Source organism: Petromyzon marinus, chromosome 2 (assembly GCF_048934315.1).
Source record: "Petromyzon marinus isolate PM22_M1 ecotype Great Lakes invasive population chromosome 2, UKy_Petmar_22M1.pri1.0, whole genome shotgun sequence".
Classification (NCBI taxonomy): Eukaryota; Metazoa; Chordata; class Hyperoartia; order Petromyzontiformes; family Petromyzontidae; genus Petromyzon; species Petromyzon marinus.
In genome coordinates, this window is record NC_133668.1 from 13835678 (window position 1) to 13857385 (window position 21708).

The 21708-nt window shown below is 43.0% G+C and overlaps 1 protein-coding gene across 4 annotated transcripts in view; it reads left to right on the top strand.

Annotated features, from left to right (window-relative positions):
• Positions 1 to 21708, top strand: part of LOC116946909 (thrombospondin type-1 domain-containing protein 7A-like) — a 444047-nt gene that overhangs the window by 127607 nt on the left and 294732 nt on the right. The gene's annotated exons all lie outside the window — the stretch shown is intronic.

Consider the following 21708-nt stretch of genomic DNA (forward strand, 5'->3'; position numbering starts at 1 on the left):
TCTCACTGCATATATCACTACTTATGGCTTGGTATGAAATAAGCTGGTTGTCTATATATAAGGGAAATTTGTGGATATGTGTGTCTGTTCGAAATGTTTAGCATACTTTCCAACATGCTACGAACTTGATATTTGGCATGTGGGTAGCTCCCATACTGTACACAATGTAAAACGTATAAAAATAGACTGTTATATTTTTGAGGGGGGGGGGGGATGACCATGAAGTGTGTGGCGTCAACCCGCAACACACCTCAGTTAAGCAGTCTGCAATGCTTACCCCTACTATATGGCTCTTCGCGTGCCGTAGTTCTACAGCTGTTAACAGCGTGCCGGGAGATTTTAGGTGGCGTCTCGCTCCTGGCCGATGAAGCCATTGGCTTCTCGGAGTTTCAATACTTAACATCGTATGCGCCATCTCTCTAAGTTTCCCTCTTTTACTGCTATAACCTACTCTTGGATTTGTAACTGATATAATAACTTTCAGAAGAGTTTTGAAAATCACACTATATCTTGGATTCTATTGTGTTTTATAAGAGCAAACCTCTTGCTTTCAAGGCCTAGGGAGCCATTCATTTTCACGCAATTTTTTGGAGGGGTTTGGCGGACCTGCTCCCGGTTACTATAGACCATTGTCGACTTGGGGATTGTTAACATATTTGATTTCACTATCTGCACCTAGAACTAGCGTATTGTTTGGAGCTTGGTGTCTGTTCTCACACATCCTCCAGTTCAGAATCAGCAGCAGCACTCAACTTGACTATTGTATATTACGACTAGCAATATTGTCTACAAAGCAGCATTGGTTTAGGGATAATCGTATACCAATGACGGCAGTAGGCAAATGAGGCCTGCCGGGAAAAAATTAACTCCCCATAACTCCCCATACATTACATTTCTCAAACATGGTAGTAATCAAGAGGGCCTGCCAGGACAAATAATACTCCACATAAGAAACGACGCATGGTCACCTCCACGCGTTGTTTTTAGGGTAACGCAAAGATACATGCAACATCATCATCTATATTTGTTCATTGAATAAACTTAAAACTAGGACTTAACTTTCGGTAAAGTCACGTAGAAGGGAAACAATAAAATAATAAAATATAAAACAATACAATTCTCACGACGTTTCGACTGCAACACAAGCAATCATCATCAGGTGTGAAAACCACAACTAATTTTCTTGCTGTGGTTTTCACACCTTATAATGATTGCTTGTGTTGCAGTCGAAACCTCGTGATAATTTTATTGTTTTATATTTTTGTTATTTCAATGTTTCCCTTCTATGTGACTTTACCGAAAGAACCAAGAATATGAATCCCTGCAGTCACGAAAGCTTAAAATCAAAATTTAGGACTAAACTATTAATTTCCGTGTGAAGAACGGGTACAACTGCTAGTTATTTTATATACAGTTGTGATGATGAATTAATATAACAAATTTAAGAGCACAAAGTTGCATCTGCTTTGTTGTTTGTTCATATCAGCTATTTAATTGGTATTATTTCATGCCTAAAACTCCACGAATAAATGGTAAAAAAATAACATTTAATGTTTGCTCTTCCAGTATAGAATGCAAAATTTAAAGCCAACATCTCCATTTACAGATGAAAACGTTTAAATGCATAATATATATGCATTCAAAGAACACTGAAATATACCATAAAATTTCATGCATTATTTCCTATTTGCCATTATTTTAATTTCCCTTTTTTGTGGCCACTTAAAAAAATTACTGTAATAGGAAATGGGGCCATGTTCCTTCTTCTGAGAGAAAGCTGTCATGGTAATAATACATGGTATAGACAGCACCATTTTACAGAATGTATTTTTAGCTTTTAACCTTTGGTATAATGGTATTTTCATATTAATGATATTGTAAAATAAGAATTTTTATTTATTTTAGTTTTCATTTCTATTCTGAGGACATTCCACTCTTACTTTAAAATGTTTCATATCTATATATAGTGTATGAGACCAAAAAACAGATCTGAAGTTTCGACATATAGCATACTAATTTTAACACACCTGTCAATGTTTTATACGTATTGTTTTAATGCATAAATCTTGGTGTTAAAATGTACTAATCGTTCCTTTTAATACTGAGCATAAGTGTATTTATGTACTGAAGTGCAACTCCGTATACACCACAAGAGTAATAGTATTGGTTTGCATGGTCATACTATAAATAGGTCCATGGTAAAGTAATTAAATAAATTACGAAGGGATATTAATGGGGTGGCAGCCAAGCAATGGAATGCATCCAAGAGGACAACCACTGAGCAGATGGAGTGATGAAATAAAGTCTTGTGCAAGTGCTAGCAGGATTATTATATCGCAAGATTGTGAGAGATAGTGGTGGCTTGAGGAGACTTTTAACCAGCAGTTTATTAACCATGGCTGATGATGATGATGGTTAATGCTTCACAAGCTGGCTTAAGATTGTAATATAAACCCTGATCTTGTGGTAAAAAGCAAAGCCATAAGCGCAATGACAGGATATTTTGTTTGAGTGAGTGTCACAGTGTCAGCTCCCTGAGACTTTTTTCATGTTCCATCGCTTATACCCAACGATTAGTATCCACAGGCTGCAGTGAAAATAGCTAAGGCCCCCCGTAATGAGATGAAACAGCAGGACAGACCCTATGACACGAGATGAAACCGGGTGCAGTATCTTAGTCCCTGTTTCCACAAGGTCTACATGGGCATGTTTCAATGAAACACTCGCCACGTGAACGCTGACCCCCACCTACAATTTCCACCAGTTTTGTTGATGAATAGAACCAAAAAAATTCTCCATTCCCATCTCAAGCCATGTCCATATGACAGCTCAGCACCCGCCCTTCGTCGCTTTCCCCTGTTCCATAAACCTTGGATGCGCCACTAGACTCGAGAATTTGATGACGCTTCACAACCCTTCCAACCTTACCTAACTACTTTCTAATCTTTCCATCCATCTTCTTCTATTGCTGCCCCTTACCATTCCCTGCACTCGAGCCTGGCCACTTGCCCAGCCCTGCCACCCCACGCTCCACACCTCCAGTATGCCATACTCAGTGATGGAACACAGAGAGTCAGCGAGACAGTAGGCGCGTGGTCTGGTCTGCTTCCCGATCAGGGCCGGGCATGTGGGAGATAGATGGGGGGAGGGTGGTGTTTGATGCTTGAGATGGAGCCTCGTGGTTGAAGCCGGGGATGGATGCTGCAGGTGGATGAATGAAGACACCACCTGTGTGTTGTAGAGCCAAGCCACAACATTTACAAACTGAGTACAACGTTTCGCCAGTAATTACAACTAGCTTCATCAGGCGACAGTCAGATTTGTTCCTTATATAGAGGCGTAGATGTGTTGACCACCCTTCAACACATCTACCCTACCAACGGTAATTCCTATTGAAGTACGCTGCCCTTTGTAGGCATGCATTTGAATAATGTATTATTTGATTATTCGCTTCCATGCAGCACTAAGTAGGTAGCTATCCGAATGGTTATAGTTATTTAGATTTCTTTCAATTTCGATAGATTATATAATTTGTCTTGGCCAGTAGTAGCTAGTTTCAAAACTTCAACATTATCAAAATCAATTGAGTGTCCTTTTTGGCATGCGTGTTCTGCTACTGCTGACAGTTGTATTTGGGAGAATTTAATATTTATCTGATGTTCTTTTAGTATCGTGCTGATCATCCGTCCTGTTTGCCCAACATAACATTTGCCACACATGCAGTTAATCCTGTACACACCTTCTGTTGATTGCTTCGGTAATACATCTTTTGTACCATATATTAAATTCTGTATTTTATGTACCGTGCCAAATCTGACTCGGATATTTTGTTTTTCCAAACATCTGGCTAGTTTATCAGTTACTCCCGCAATGTACGGTATTTTGATCATTTTAATTACTTGGGCAGTTTCAATGCTCTTGTTATTTGAAAATAACAAGAGCATTGAAAAAGTGCCAAAAACAAATATTAACTTCAGTGCAGCAAAAGCCTTAAGAGAATTGAGAGCAAATAAAGGTATCCAAATTCTTGCTGATGATAAGGGCCGATCGACTGTTGTGATGCCCCGTGAGGACTATAATAATAAAATCAAAGATATGCTCGATGAAGGTACCTAGCTTCAAATTAAACGAGACCCAACCAGCACCTTGGAACGTAAAACAATGGCAATCATTGCCAAGTCATCAATTCCCAAGGAAGAGCAATACCTGATCAAACCAAGGGCATCAAAACCACCAAGCCTTTATGGGCTACTAAAAATTAACACACCTGATGTCCCATTAAGACCCATAGTTAGTACAATAGGCTTTGCCACGTAGAAATTAGCACAATATGTTTGTCGGATTCGCTGTGCGCTGCATTGCACCACTATCCGAGTCGTCAACCTCGCATTCAATAAACTTTCAGAGCCAGGATGAACATATGACTCCGACGTATTTAATTAATTGAACGAGGTAAAACTTATGGGAAAACACAGCACAAAATACAGCATCTGTTAATACTTGGAATATTAATACAAAGAACACTGCAGCATCGTAACATTGTTTTAGATAACATGAAACTCCACAATAGGACCTGGATGGACCAGGCACCTACATTAGCACTGAATAGCTATACAAGAGAATGAGCTACTGTGTTGAATAAGGTCACTTCGCGTAATCACCATACTGCAGCCTAAATGTACAGCACTGCACATAACACTGAACTCTGGATGAGATATTCCTTCATCTCTGCTATCAAGATCGCATTAAAGTTACATGGGTGCAAGTCTGACTCGACTTATTCAATTACAAGTAACATTCACAATAATGCAAGTGGCAGGCTTCGTTGTTAACTAGGCCTCATATTTATAATAACAATTTAACAGCATTATTAAGGCATTTACAGCATTATAACGACAACCTAACATTATAACAGCATTCCCAGTATTATAATAACATAAACGAACTTACAGACAATTCTTCTTAAAGTCCCACAATGAACAGATGCACCTGGCTTCACTGAGACGCTATTTGTGCCTCCATTTTGTACTGTGTAATGGCTGATACCCTGCCTCATGGCTTAGATAATCTTAAATCGTCACTTCCTGGTAACGTGACCAAACTCAACATCATATCAGGAAATTCCTGTGTACGCACACCCCCACACCTGCCATGAGCCAAAACACTCCCCGTCTGGTATCTAGGAGATACCACCATTTATTTTTTCTATCTAATAAACAAATGTATAACATACTCTTTGTTTTTTTCGGTAAAGTCATGTAGGTAAAAAACAAATAAATGAAAAAACTAAGGTAAATCACGACGTTTCTGAGGCAACACAAGCCTCCGTCTTCAGGTGGAACCGTTACAGCTAAAACCACTGTAATAAGTGAAGAGAGCTAATAGAGAAATGCGACTATATAGGGTAAGAGGGGGGAAGGAGCCAAGGTAGAGATAGAAGTAGAACTGTCTCAGCTATAGGCCTGACAGTTTTTGCGACACCTTGCTCCACTATCATAACCTCAACCTTTCGAACGTTTCCATCGGCACTGGGAATCATCTTCAGGATGCGGCCCATTGGCCACTCATTCCGTTTGACTTGGTTGTCCTTCAGTAGGACGAGGTCACCTTCTTGGATGTCTGGTCTGTTCGACTGCTACTTGCGTACTCGTTTTTAGGTACTCGTTTTTCCAGCGAGGTCAGAACGTGTTGGCGAAGCTCTGAACTTGTCTCCATTGACATCTGTAGAGGTCTGCAGTGCTGACCTCCTCGGTGGGTGATGTGAGCACATCTGTCTTATAACTAAGAAGTGTAGCAGTAGTCAAAATGAATGGTGACTCCGGGTCGGTTGAGATGGCGATCAGGGATCTTGAATTAGTTATAGCTGAGACCTCGGCCATGAGAGTGGTCAAGACCTCGTGAGAGAGCCATGTGGACCCGACATCACACAGCATGGAGTCGAGAATGCATCGAGGAATCCCGATCATGCATTCCCAGGCTCCACCCATATGCGAAGAGTGAGGAGGATTGAAGATCCATGTGTAGTGATTATAGCATCACTACTGTGTACACACGCAAACATGTGACGTCACTATGCGGGGGAGCGTCACTACCACGCGGGTCTACACACACACACATGACGTCATCCCAGCTGGAGGCGGGAATGACGTCAGGGCCGGTTCTGGACTCGGGGAGGCGTGGCCGGGGTGGGGCCCGGGGGCACGCCGACGCCCATATAAGCAGCCTCCTCACGAGGGTCAGGGCTGCCCGCGTCAAGAATGAAGATGCATCGTGAAGACGCTAAGAAGAGTCAAGCCTCCAGTCAGCGGACCTGCCAGTAGCCCACCTGGCTGGGTCACGCTAGAGTATCTGAGAGTTAGAGAAGTGTGTGTTAGCTAGAGTAGGTCGATGGTCACCACCCTATGCGTAATGTAAGGGTTAACTGTTGTGTTCATTAATAAATGAGTGTTGCCTCCCAATAAGTTGTGTGCGCCTAAATTAGAACCCACTACACATGTGCAGCCCTGGTCACTATGGTATTTCCATACAGAATCATCTTCAATATTTTCCGTATTGATCTTAAGCTCTTTACATGCTCCAGTGAAATTGGTTCCACAATCAGAACGGAGTTGCTCAGCTGGCCCTCTGATGGCGAAGAATCTCCGGAGTGCATTTATAAAGCTTGAAGAGTCCATGGACTCGATGACTTCGATGTGCACTGCTCGTGTACTCATACAGGTGAACAACAATGCCCAACGTTTGCTGTTCGCGAGCCCTCCTCTGGTGCGGTGGTAGATGACAGTCCATGGTCTGAACACATCGATGCCTACTTAGTCGATCAGCTGGGAGGTCTGCCATTTTCTGTCCTTCCTGTTTTCCACTTAGCTTGCGACACCTCATACATATGTGAATTGTGCTGGTGATGCACCTCTTTGCTTCAACGATCTACAACTCTGCAGATCGGATTGCTCCTTCTGTGCAGTGCCGACCTTGGTGCTTGACCTTCTCGTGGTAGTAGCGCACAAGTAAAATTGCGATGTGGCTCTGGCTTGGGATTATGAGGAGGTTTCGTTCATTCTCATCTAATTTTGCATTCCCTAGCGGACCACCGATCCTGAGCAAGCCGTCCTTGGCCATCCTGGGGTTTAACTTCCTGAGGGAGCTGACCCTAGGATGGTCTTCTTCCTTGTTGATGGAGTTGATCTCACTGGCATAAGCTGCATGTTGCACACAACGAAAGATTAATTTCCTTGTTCTGGAAAGCTCATCTTCAGTGCATGGCACTGTGCAGTGATGCCACCAATTGCAGCTACCAGTTGTGCCTCTCATCAGGTGATGGAAGCAGTCTGTGATATGCATAAGATGTGTTATCGCTCGCACGAGCGTTGTCCATTTCGAGAAATGTTCAAAATGGTGTGGACTCAGTGGACTTCTTGGTGGCACATTTGTGACCAAAGTTGTCACTTGAGGACGAATCTTTGTCTGACTCGGGCTCTACGAGTCTAAAATTATCTTTGGTAGTACATGGGCCACTGTCATGTCGTAAGAGGAACGCTGGACCCATCAGCCAGATGGTTTGCTTCAGCAGAGATGCAGGGATGGACCTAGTTGCGAGATCTGCTGGATTCTGTTCAGTTGGAACGTATTTCCATTGCTCCGGCTGCATCGATCTCCTGATGCGTTCCACCCTTTTGTTGATGTAGGTGTAGAACCTTCTGTTTTGGTTGTTTATGTAGCCTAGTATGAACTTGCTGTCCGTGTAGAACTTGACCGCATCTAAGATCAGTTCCGCCACTGCTGTAGCTAGAACGGCTCCACACAGCTCGAGCCTTGGGATTGTATGTTCTGGTGGTGGGGCTTGCCATGGAACTCCTTCCAGGATTCCCACTCAGATGACAGCTCCGGGTCGAGGAACGGAGAGGCCATGGCCACAGCAACCACCGACACGACCACCAGCAGAGCGACAAGCAGCAGCTTCATCTTTTTCTTCTTCCTATCAGTCAAGACTGGCTTTGAGAAAGGTGGAGAAACAAAATCCAGCGAAGACGGTGGATGTACAAGCGAAGTCGTAGTCAGCGTGGTGGTTTCTTCGTAAGTCTGCATGGTACAACCTTGACTTCTCTCTTCGAGTTTCTCTTTCAGCGTGACGTGGTTGAGGCATGGTTTGAAGAGCGACGTGCGTCCATTCGTGAGCACACTTGTTCTGAATGTGCTAATGCGATCTGGTTTGTGTGTTCCATTCAGACAGACATCACCTACGATGACCCATCCTAGGTCAAGTCTCTGGGCATTTGGAGCATCGTTATGTCCATTGCGTTGATCGCGAATCTTGTGGACTCTAAGCATGTCCCTGCCAAGCAGAAGTAAAATCTGTGCCCCATGATCCAATGGCGGGATGAACTCTGCTATGGGCTTCAGGTGTGGGTAGTGACATGCGACTTCGGGTGTGGGAGTCTCGCTCCTGTCGTCCGGTATCTCATTGCACTCTGTCACAGTAGGAAGGGCTAGTTTCATGGTGCTATCCATGGTTTCCACCATGAGGCCACTCGCTCTTCTGACCGCTGTCTCTATCAGTCCTGAGCATGTTCTGAGCATATATGGAAAGGAATTCCCACATATGCTTAGCTGATCAAAGAACTCTGACCTTGCCAAAGACTTGTTGCTCTGATCATCCATTATGGCGTACATCCTTACTGCCCTTTCAGGATGTCCTTTGGGATACACTCGGAAGAGGCATATCTTTGAGAAAGATTTTCCTTTGAAGCCTTCTCCACAGACGTCCATGCATTTGGTTGTGACTGACGAAGTGAGTGCGGCGGTCTCACCTTGCTCCCCGCCATGCTCTGCTTCGGGATCCGAAGCCTTAGTGCCACTAGGTTTGGAGTAAAATGTGTGCAGAGCAGTCGTGTGTTTGTTGCTGCCACATTCTTTGCACTTGATATCTGCCTTGCAACTCCTTGCAAGGTGGTTTGTAGAAGCACAGCATTTGAAGCATACTCCAAATTATTTGAGCATATTCTTCCGCTCTTTCAGTGGCTTCCTATTGAACTCACGGCATTTCTGGAGGAAGTGAGATTCATCATGCAATGGGCATTGCCTTTCTGGATCCTCTATCTTCTTCTTTGTGATGGTTGCCTGGACGGAGTTTGCGAATATCATAGGAGAGTCTTGTGTACGGAGAATGGCACTCTTGCTGTCCCTCGTCTCGCCGTTGCTCTTTCGATTTTTAGGAGATCTGGAATGGAGATCCCGTGATGCCAAACAAGAACTCGGGTCATTTCTGGTATTGGCCAGGTTGCGGATAAACTTTGAGAAAAAAGAGAATGGGGGAATGCAACCTGATGCTCTGACTTGTATCTTGAACCCTCTGTTCTCCATTTTTCCTGCACGTCGAATGGCAATTTCTCTACGATGGGGTACACTCTATGGTAGGTATTCAAGAAAATGAGACCTGGTAAGTAGGGGTCAGCCTGGGCTGATTCAAGCTCCATCAGAAGATCTCCAAGCTCTCGTAATCTTTTATTGTCTCGACCAGAGATTTTTGGAAAGTTCTGCAATTTTTTAAAGAGAACCTTCTCAATGGTTTCTGAGCTATTATAGCATTCCTCGAGCTTCTCCCACACCGCATGCAGGCTTGAGGCAGGGTCGTTTATGTTTGCCGACCGGATCCTCTTTGCGTACTCTGCAGATTCGTTTCCTAACCACTTCACCAACAGGTCGAGTTCTTCACTTGCAGAGATGTCTGCATTCCTGATTGCATTCCTGAAGGTAGATCTCCAGGCTCGATATTTCTCAAAGTGGTCATCAAACTTTATGAGTCCTGTGTTGATTAGTTTGTGGTGAGGCCAGGTACCTAGCAAAGTCCCCTATACCTGCTGATCCAGGGTGTGTCCATACGGGCGCTTCTGAGGTGCCATTATTGGCTGTTTTGCCTTGCATGCCGTCATTCAAGATGACGTTGGATTGTGGGCCCAAAAGGTTTCGAACACGTTGGTTTGATCCTTTTATGTGACTGTCTGGAATGTGGGTCTGGCTTGGTGCATCCGTGTCTGACCCCACGTATGTGACGCTGAGTCGGCGATTGACTGCCAGGGCAGGGTATGCATTTTCACCATTCCCGTAGGCAGCATTCATGTTCACTTGGCATGGAGGCGGTGATGCCTTGACATCCATCTTTTGCTCAGTATCGGTTGGTGGAGGAGCATTGGTGCATTGTTCAGACCAGTCCAAAATATTTTTTCTGGTAAGTTGATCACGGTCCTTGACAGGTTTCTGAGTGCCAAACTCACTCCAATTCTCTTCCTTATCCAGATCGGCTGCTGCTTCGAGCACCTCTGCCTGGGCCTTTGCAGCAGCTGCTTCTTTTTTTAGTTGTAGGGTGCTTAACTTAGCATCCAGCTCTGCTTTCTTCCGAGTGGCAGTAGCCACCAATGTACTCTCTGCTATGCTTGCTTCTTCTTGTATGCGGGCCTTTTCAATTAGCATGGCTTCCTCTTCAGCCATGTAGGAGATATGGGCGTTTGCTTCTTCTGCTGTTGGACATGCCTGAGCTGCTGCCATACTAGTAGATTATATTTGTGAGTGTGCTGAGCCTTTAGATCTTGTGGTAGACTTGGAATATACAGAGTACTGAGATCGTGTCTCTGTTAAGCCCTCCACACGCTCCATTGCGTCTTGTATCACTGCCTTCACATTATCATCGAGCAGTTCAAGGAAGTGCTCTTGAATGTGCACTCCCTCGATGCCCTCGTTTGTTTTCACCTTCTTCAGGAGGGAGATGTATTTATTTGCCAGCAGCTTGTAGCTTGAACTGCTCACCTTCACTCGATGTATGCCCGCTAAATTGAGGGCACTGTGTCTGAGGCGTTTTGAGCTTCAGATATGTCTGCTTCAACCCGGTCCCATGCCCTTTGTATCCTGGCATCAAAGTCTTGCTTCTCAGGATCATAGCTTTCCAAGGCCCATTGTGTCAGCCTGACCTCTCTTTGGGGCCTTGAACTCCCTTGGTCCTCTTGAGGCAGGATGGGAGGTCCTGGATTGTTTAAATCACCTGCTTCAGCGTCTCTCCCTGCTGAACTGTGGCTTTCCATGCTGCGATGCTTGCAACACAAGTTTAATGTAGACTCGCTGGAGAGCTGGCTGCTTGAGAGCTCCAAGCCTGAGGAGCGGGCTGCTGGAGAGCTCCAAGCCTGAGGAGCGGGCTGCTTGAGAGCTCCAAGCCTGAGGAGCTGGCTGCTTGAGAGCTCCAAGCCTGAGGAGCGGGCTGCTTGAGAGCTCCAAGCCTGAGGAGCGGGCTGCTTGAGAACTCCAAGTGTGAGGAGCTGGCTGGTTCAGAGCTCCAAGAAGAGTGTCTTTTTACTTGGTTGAGAGCTCCAAGAAGAATGTGTTTTTACTGTCTGGGCCTCGCTGTGCACTGCGTTGCACCACTATCCAAGTAGTCAATCTCGCATTCAGTAAACTTTCAGAGCCAGGGTGAACATCTGACTCCGACGTATTTCATTAATTGAATGAGGTAAAACTGATGGAAAAACACAGCACAAAATACAGCATCTGTTAATACTTGGAATATCAATATGTAGTGGGTTTGTATGGAGACGGAGTCTTCGTAGGAGGCAACACGTTTATTATATAACGTAACAGTAACACAACACTACGTCCCTAACATGAAGGGGTAATGGCCCCTTCCACCCACAACCTAGGAAGGTACAGCCTCTGGGCTAACGTACCCTAGCCACTGGGATTAACTGCTCCTGTAGCCCTCCAGCTAGCGGGACCTAGGGGAGGCTGACTCGACCCAGCCAAGGTGCGAGTCATGACCCTAGCCCATCCAAACCCATCCCTTAGAAGGACGTCCGGTTTAGGGATCCTTAGGGTCCTAGCCTATTAACCACTGGCCTCACTGAGCCCCGGCCCTTAGAAGGACGTTGGGGCTTGGGGTTCAGGGTTCTATCTTCAGGTGGCTTCTGGACTTCGGCTTGAGGCGAACTCCCTCAGCCGCTCTGGGGTCCGGCTTTTATGGGGCTCCCAGGGTCACCCTGCCCCTGGACACGCCCACCATCTGGAACCTTCTAGAGGGACCTGGATTGTTACGCAATCCCCCCAGCTCCCACCCAGGGCCCTGGAGTGTCCCCCTCTGGTTCCCAACCGTCCCCCCCGGGATGCCTGACCCCCGAGTCCTGCTTGTCACAGGTCGGACTCACTATTGCCCCCTGTTGGGCCCTGACTGGAAGTACCAGCTCAACCAAAGTGGTGGCGGCGTGTTACGCCCAACAATTACCCACCACAAATACAATGAACACTGCAGCATCGTAACATTGTCTTAGATAACATGAAAATCCACAACAAGTCCTGGATGGACCAGGCACCTACATTAGCACTGCATAGCTATACAAGAGAATAAGCTACTGTGTTGACTAAGGTCACTTCGTGTAATCACGATACTGCAGCCTAAATGTACGGCGCTGCACATAACACTGAACTGTGGATGAGATACTTCTTCATCCTTGCTCTCAAGATCGCATTAAAGTTGCATGGGTACAAGTCTGACTCGACTTATTCAATTACAAGAAACATTCACAATAATGCAAGTGGCAGGTTTCGTTGTTAACTAGGCCTCATATTTATCATAACAATTTAATAGCATTCTAAAGCCATTTACAGCATTATAACAACAATCCTAACATTGCAACAGCATTTCCAATATTATAAGAACATAAACGAACTTACAGACAATGCTTCCATACTCTTTGGTTCTTTCGATAAAGTCACGTAGATGGAAAATTAATAGATCACGGCGTTTCAATCGCAACACAAGCGACCGTCTTTAGGTGAGAGAGATAAAGCTGCTGAAACAGGGTCTTATATAGGCCTGAGATGGGTGCAGCCTCAGGGTTAGAAGGCGGAGCTAGAGATGGTCTTCCTGAGGCTGTGGAAGTGGCTATTGTATTTTGAGAGATTGGCATGTCAATGCATTAGCTTAGTATGTCGCAGAATCGGTGACTTGCCTAGTATGTCGCAGCATCGGTGACTGAGCGAGAAGGACATCCAGCCCGTGAATACAAAGACATCCAAACTAATAATGCAATGTTCGCGGACCGTGTTCGCGAACACAAGGCAGATCTGAAGCATGGTAGGACCAATAACTCTGCCGTTGCCGATCATTGTTTTAACGCTGTAGGCACACACGAAATTGATTTTTCCAAAACGATGGTACTCTGCAAACCCACTGGCTATCATCAGAGATTTGTTCATGAAGCCATCAAGATATATAAACACAGACACCACTTCAACCGAAAAGATGGGTACAAATTGAGCAATCATTGCAAGGACGTGATTAACCAGGTAAACTCTTAACCTTCTGCGATGTTTCAATCCTTCCTGCGATTTTAGCTGACTCTCTGAGTTGCATTATTAGGTTGGATGTCTTTGTATTGACGGGCTGGATGTCCTTCCGCTCAGTCACCGATGCTGCAACATGCTAGGCAAGTCACCGATGCTGCGACATACTAAGCTCATGCATTGACATGCTAATTCTTCACAATACAATTGCCACTTCTACAGCCTCAGGGAGACCATCTCTAGCCCTGCCCTCTTACCCTGAGGCTGCACCCATCTCAGGCACATATAAGACCCTGTTTCAGTAACTTTCTCTCTCTCACCTGAAGACGGTCGCTTGTGTTGTGATCGAAACGTCGTGATATACTAATTTTCTATCTATGTAACTTTACCGAAAGAACCAAGAGCATGGATTCATGCAGTCACGAAAGCTTCAAATCAAGATTAGACAATGCTTCTTAAAGTTTCACAATTAACAGATGCACCTTTCTTCACTGAGATGCTATTTGTGCCTCCATTTTCTATTCTGTGTAATGGCTGATACTCTGCCTCATGGCTTAGATAATCTTAAATTGTCACTTCCTCGTCACGTGACCAAACTCAACATCATATCAAGAAATTCCTGTTTACCCCCCCCGCCCCACGCCTGCCGTGAGGCAGAACAATATGTAATGAAACAAATACAGCCCTACATTGGTAGGACCTCAAAAACTCTGAACATCTTGTAAATATAATTAAGGATATTAACTTAATCCTAATGATATTCTCCTAAGTTTTGATGTGACCTCTCTGTTCACGAGGGTTCTGGTCAACGAGTCAATTAAATTACTCGACACTCTGATAACGAACAAAGGTTTAGCCAAAGATATCCCAAGACTAGCTGAACACTGTCTAAAGAACACTTACTTCTTGTGGCAAGATGACTTCTATAAACCAAACGAAGGAGCAGCAATAGGCTCTCCTTTGTCTAATGTGATAGCGAATTTGTACATGGAAGATTTTGAAACAAAAGCAATAGTTTCAAGCACACTAAAACCATCTGCTTGGTTTATATATATGTGGATAACACATTGGTGCTCTGGCCACACGGCAAAGACATACTGAACGCATTTATAAATCATCTCAACTCGCAAAACCCATCCATCCAGTTCACCATGGAAGTGGAAGCTGACAGAACTCTAACATTTCTGCATATTCTGATCGGACCGAAAACTGCTCTTTCATCGAACTAAGAAAGTATCAGGTGGTGACAGTCTGAGAAATGAAATTCAACATGTTAAAGAAGCGCTGCAAATGGACGGTTACAATGATGCACAAATCAACAGGGCAGTGAATGCCAAAACCAAATCAAATAACATGAGCATTGAAACTACCAAAGTAATTAAAATAAAACGATCAACATACCGTACATTGCGGGAGTAACTGATAAACTAGCCAAATGTTTGGAGAAACAAAACATCTGAGTCAGATTTGGCACGGTACATAAAATACAGAATTTAATATCTGGTTCAAAAGATGTATTACCGAAGCTATCAACAGACGGTGTGTACAGGATTAACTGCACGTGTGGTAAATGTTATGTTGGGCAAACAGGACGAATGATCAGCACGAGACAATTGATTTTGATCATGTTGAAGTTTTGTGCATTACTACTACTGGCCAAGACTAATTTGAGAATCTATCTAAATTGAAAAAAATCAAAATAACTTAAACTGTTTGGATAGCTACCTTCTTAGTGCTGCGTGGAAGAGAATCATCAAATAATACATTCTTTAAATGCATGCCTACAAAGGGCAGCATACTTCAATAGGGATTACTGTTGGTAGAGCTATTTTAATAAACACAATAGACAGGAAGGACAAGTTCAAAGCGCTCGCATAATGCACATGCATAATGTACTTTGCCTCAGTAATCCCCCGCCCCCACATTGTGCAAGAGCGTAGAAGGGTGTTCAACACATCTACGCCTATATATAAGGAACGAAACAGGTGGACTTCTCCACAAATCTGATGATGAAGCTATTTGTATTTACTGGCGAAACGTCGTACTCATTTTGTAAATGTCGTGGCTTGGCTCTCCAACACACCGGTGTGCTGTACTAGTGACGAATTGGCATGTTCTGTTTATGTGACAACCCTTACTAGTTGGCTGTGTCGGGTGGTGGAGGGTTTTCACGACACATTTATATATTTCCGCGATCTAACCAAACAACCTCTATTATGGATGATTGTAGTGGCTTAAAATATAATTTTAAAAATCCATAACATTTACTCAGGCCTCCAGGCACTATGTTAGTCATGGTGGGTATTTTACACCATACTTCACCATGCTGTTCAGTGCTGGTTGGGGAATGAGGAGATGATAGGACCGGTTTTATATCACTTGCCACTTGTCTGATCCGTGGTTACAGATCAAACTCACGTTGCCAGATTGATCACACAGTGGGCAAGTTATACTATATTAGTGTAATAGCGCCGGCTGGTGGACAGCAGCGGCAACTGCGGTGGACAGACTACACACGCCGGTAACGGCATGTACAGTGTGGGCAGAAGGGAGGAACTAGGGCAAGGGTCACGGAGGACCTCGTCTGGAGGCCCCTGGAACCTGCTAGTGGGTTCGGGAAGGAAGGCGTGATCAGGGCGGAGCCAGGCCGCGCTGGGAGCATAAAATTAGCTGAGAGCGGGGGCTCTAGGAATGGACTCATCTTATTGTTGCTGTCGTCTTGTCGCCGTCGTCGCTAAACGTCTGTGATAGATATTGCGCTACGAAGGATAGTAGCGGGCTATCTCAGTCAGCGCCGTCAGTGTTAGACGGCTGGTGTTATGTACAGACTATGCTGAGCTACAGTGGAGAGTGTGCGGACGAGACCATGAAAGTTGTTAATAAAGAAAGTAACTCCTAGAAACTGTCTCGAATCGTTGACACGACACTATTACAAGTAAAATATTATGTTTTTGTTTTAACACTCACACTAACACGGCCTCGAAGTTCAAATGAGTGAGAATATTATAGGATGCATGTCCCCCATTTCCGCGTTAACCTCATGCACATAGCATTCTTATAAAATAATGCTATATGCATTCTATTCTTGAGTTCATTCGGTGTTCGCCTGGCCCAATCGAGCTGCCTTAGAAACACGGACTCCGATAGTGAGCCCGTTTCAATCAGTAAACCAGCACACTTCCCAGTGGCTGTGAATACATGGCATTTATATTCATATTAATTTCAAGTGCATCTTGTGCCTTTTAACCATGGAACAGTCCTGTGAGTCTCATTATCATTATGAGACCAGAATATCTTTTTATATTTTGCAATTTGTTTTCTGGCAATTTTTCTAAATCGTGAACACAACCCACAATGGCAAGCCTTGCAAATGTAGTTAAAGGCTCACTAATAGTCATTTTAAGTGGCAGGGGAAATAGAGTTAAATACTTTTTACACAAGCTTCAGGAACTAAATTTGGCAACGATTTGCAGAAAAACAATTAATTTTAAAAGGTAAATACATTTAAAAATTATGATAGCACAATAAGCTTCCACAAAAAAAACCCTAGCGAGCGATGGTATTTTAAAGTCTACTCATAACAGGCCATATCTAGCACCGTTGGTTCTCGTGTAAAAAGAAAGAGTGTTCACAAAAAATATCCCGCAGACATGTACCCACAAGATGCAGTCACACAACTCGATAAAAAATGCAATACAGAACGTCACATATGTGACTTCCTGGGGACTGAGGTATAGGCATAATGTGAGAAGGTCAGATGTGATAATTTATTCAGAAATGTATGGTTATACCATGCACAAACAGGTTATTTGATCCAGATAAATCGCAAACCGCATTAAGGAGCACACTGTTTCAGGGCGTAACACATGGGCCAACCAGAACCTAGCTGTACCGTTCGTTTTACCAGCCAACCAGACCCCTATTCCTAAACCTAATCCCTCTGCTGATTCTTAATCTGTCCTATTTTTCACTTTTGATACACTGTACTTTTGACTTTTGGTGTTGATGGCAGCATCACAATGTCACACCATCTCCTTGAGCTTCAAAGCTGTGCGTCCCTGCTCTTTACTTTCCAGCAGGTTGCACATTTTTTAAAAGCTTTGTAATATTGACGCAATGGCAGGAATCGAACTATCTCCGAGTAATTTGATTGAGTGTTGGCATGTCGATAACATCTTAAATTACAAAATTCTCATTCTCAATGTTTAATATTTGGCACTGCTTTTATCCGATGTTTGTTTTAAAAATACCCTACTTCAAGGATATCCACAATTAGTTTCGTGTGGCTAATTGCCTATAGCGTTCTGGTGCAGTGAACATCACATGACATCTGACTGTGTTTGAATATTAGCAGCTCTATATTAATTATTTAAAAATGTACTGATCATTAAAATGTTGCGACTAATGAAAAAATCCAGCCAAGTGCTGCTGTAGTTAGAGTATTGGACCCACATTCAGAAGGCAACAAGTTCAAACCCTGGTCTGGGGTCAAATAAGTCATCTCTACAAGCTCGCTAAACTACAGTACCAATTTGTGGGGAGTTAACAGTGGTCGTGCTGTGGATGGACCAGTCCCTGCCATAATAAAATGGGATCTTCGCTGCTGGCTCATGGTTGGCAATGGAGACAGTTGTCTCCTTGTTGCTCATTGGAATTGAACATCCTCACTCGGAATAATTACTGTACATGAGAATGGGTGGAAAAGTACAACAATTGCATCATCTATCTACTCTTTGTATTCATACGAATAGTCATTGCCTTTTTTTGCATTTTTGTTTGTTTAACAGAGGCACAAATTAAGTTAAATTATTATTTGTAGGGGTAAATGTGTATAGTCTTCTCTGCTTAAAAATATAGCTTTGTTTTGGTCGTTAAATATAACTCCGCTCACCAGGTGGGTATTGGCTGGACAGGTGCAAGGTTGCGGTAAGTGACAGCCTTTCAGTTTTGAATTTTATAAACATAAATGTCACGGGTCGATCGAATTTATCCAGCACACCGTTAATGAGACTGCTTCATTGAAAAAATGGAGCACATCTGCTCGTAAATCTGCACACTATTTTTGCACTGACAATGTACCTCACTCTCTGCTAACAAGTGCCACCACAGATGATACATCAGTCACATTCGAAAGCAAGCTTCTTCATTGTACTATTTTATGACTTTTATTTTTATTTTGCTGACGCAATTATGCTGCTTAAATGTTCCTACAATTACCATGAAATCAGTAGATCTAGCAGAAAATGCATTCCAGAAACTGGATTTCATACGTGGGCAACAATTATGAAGCTACAAATTTTACACATTCAGAAAAAAACTGTGAAGAGTATCAGTTAAAAAGAAAATAATTTCATTTTTCATAACGAACAAAAAAAGAAACAGCATCATCCATCTATCTATTAACTATGCACTTAGATAGAGTATATTGATTTTTTTATTTGATTAATTTCACATTTCATTGACGGCATAATGAACATAAAATGTAATACTCACACTGCCCAGCTGTCTTGGTAAAGCTCTCTAAATAAACCCAGCAATGTCTCATTTCAACCACCCACGGGGAACCGGTCTCTGCTGGCCTAGGATCAGCACCAAGGACTGGGTCATTGATGCTCACTCTCAATGCGCAATGAAGCACATCGGTCCATCCATTGGTTTGAGCCCTGTGTCATATTTGTAGCAGATGTACCTTATGGACACTGCCATCATGGTGTAATGGTTAGCTCACTGCAATTGTAATCTAGCGTTTCACTGGTTCAATTCCATTCCCTGGCTTGGCAGTTGAAACAATGGTGCAAGTTTCTTAAATGTCCCCGGCTTTGTCCCCTAAGCGGTGTAAATAGGAATCCCACAGTTACTCATTTAAGATTTTGTGTGTATTGGGGTAAAGTGTGGGTAAATTTAATTTGATCAAGTCGACATGTGAGAGATAACAATTACAAAATGAATACACGTGGATTGATCGAGTTTGCAAGTCACTCCAAAAAAAGTGTCAACTAGAGTGGCGTCTTCTGAGCATGTTGCTGAACTTCATGTGATATTTTAGTGACTGAAGGTGTTTTGGGATGTGGTTTATTATCAATAGGAAATTACTACATGAACACAATTGAGTGCATTTTTTATTTAATCGTAACATTTGACGTAATACATATTCACTGAACTTCCAAACCTGATATGGAGGCTGTGGTAAATATCCTGTATTTAATATTACAGTTATTTACTCAAAGAGACAGATGGAGGAGTGGAACAAACCATGCCACATTTCGAATGGTCAAATTAATCCAGAGGATATCATGATAAAAGCATGCTCCCTTTAGCCACTGTTTGGTGGGATCTTTCAAGCAAATGTCTCACTGTTGCAGTGTGCTGTCCGAAAAGCAAATATGACCAAAATTATCTCTGACAAAGCAGAGTCAACTTGGATTCTAATTTCTCAGCTTACATGGGTGCCATTCCAATTCTTTCAGCTTGATTTGATGTAAATTCCATTGCTCAGAGAACCTGAAATAAATATCCTTTCGAAAGCAGTTGAACAATGTTAACATTTAAACTCAATGTTTCACTGTTAAAATGGATATGTGAGTGATGTGTTAAACACGACTTCACAGTGGCTTCGTTGAGCTATAGGCAGGGATATAAAAGGTTGGATGTAAAAAGCTCGCATTTGGCTCAATGCTCGTGCAGGAATCACACTGTTTTACCCAGTGGGTAATCACACTGTTTTACACAGTGGGTCAATTTAATGTTAAAATAATGTGCATGTACAGAGCTCGGAGGCTACTTCACGTATCCTCAATAAAACAATTGTGATTACGTGAGCAAGACAAGAAAGTGTGTGAAACAAAAATAAATAGCATTGCTGTTATTCAATCTGACCATCATCACCATCATCAGATTCATATTTTTACATATATCAGGTCAGAGCCTATTGAGACCAAGATTATATTATTCACGGGAGATCTGGGTTATGGTAATTAACAATATTTAACATTCAACAAAAACAATTAACAATAAAGCAGTTTAAAGTTTTAAAAATGCACAAGCGTGCAATTGCTTGTTCACACCACTGTGGGAGGAAGGGCCTCCACTCGAGATAGCGCAAAAACACCCTCTGGAGGGTATTTTGCCTATTCTTCCACTGTTCCGTTCCACTTCTCACCAATCTCCCTTTACCCAGTGAGTTGTTGTTCCAGACATTTTGGCCAAATCGAGCCTTATGTACCCATGAGGCATGTCGGGTCAGCAAGCCGAGTGTAGCCAAGAGCCGTGTTATAAAGCAAGGTGTGAGACATCTGTCTGATGCTTGCCCCTGCACCCTGAGCGGCTGATGGAAAGAGGGTGTGGTGGCTAAGGTATCATTTGTGGAGATGAAGGAGGTGGTCGTGGGGAAGAGGAATTAATGGGAGGTTCCGTAAAAAGACTAACACTGATATCATTGGTCTGGTGTAGTGATAAACATTCCAGCACATGAGTGTCAAACACGAACGTTTTTTTTTTATTATTTTCACCCCTGAGCATTACGTTTAGTAAATTGTAATCCATAGCAACAGAACTTTAATTTGTTTTACTTGGGATCAAACAGTCAGGCAGAAGCTGTAATTCCCACATTTATTACAATGCACATACTCATGTCATTCATTTTATACCTGAGATTATATTCGATGTACCGTTGTGAGTTTAGGACTGTACTGTAGTTATACTTGTGTTATTATAAATAGAAATCACGCCAACTCATAATGGCAATTTGTGCATTGATTTACATTGATGGGAATGACTCAACTCATGATATCTCTGAGTCATTATTTTCACTTTTTGGGAAATCAGGAGTTGTTGTCCTTTGGGAAGACTCGTCGTTGCTTTGGAAACATGGAATTTCCAGAATTGGCTGAGGGCCACCCAGGCAGATGACCACTGGCAAATGCTCAAGGTGACTTTTTTTGTGTACAGCTATGCATGTTGTCGAATAGCACGGTTGTCTTTGCACGGTGCGAAGGAAGTTCAACATATGCATACATTCTTACGTATACACACTTGAATGGTTATGAAGTATCTTATAACAACAAATAAAATGCAATCATAAAGGGACATGCACGCAAAACAAAACTGTGAGGATGTTAATGTGCTACATCCACGACACCCCTGCATTCTTCCAAACAGCAATTCCTTATGTCCCACCCACCCCCATACCGTTCTGCTTTCCAGGACATTTTTGAGAGCACTTAATAAAAAATATGTAAAGAAATGTATGTTGGAAAATATCACGATACATTTTCATCACGTACATTTTTATTATTACTAATTTGCAAATACAAATGTAGTTGTTTTAATAAGCTGATGCACAAGCAACTACTGTACCGGAATGTTTTGTCTGTTACAATTTTATCAAAATCA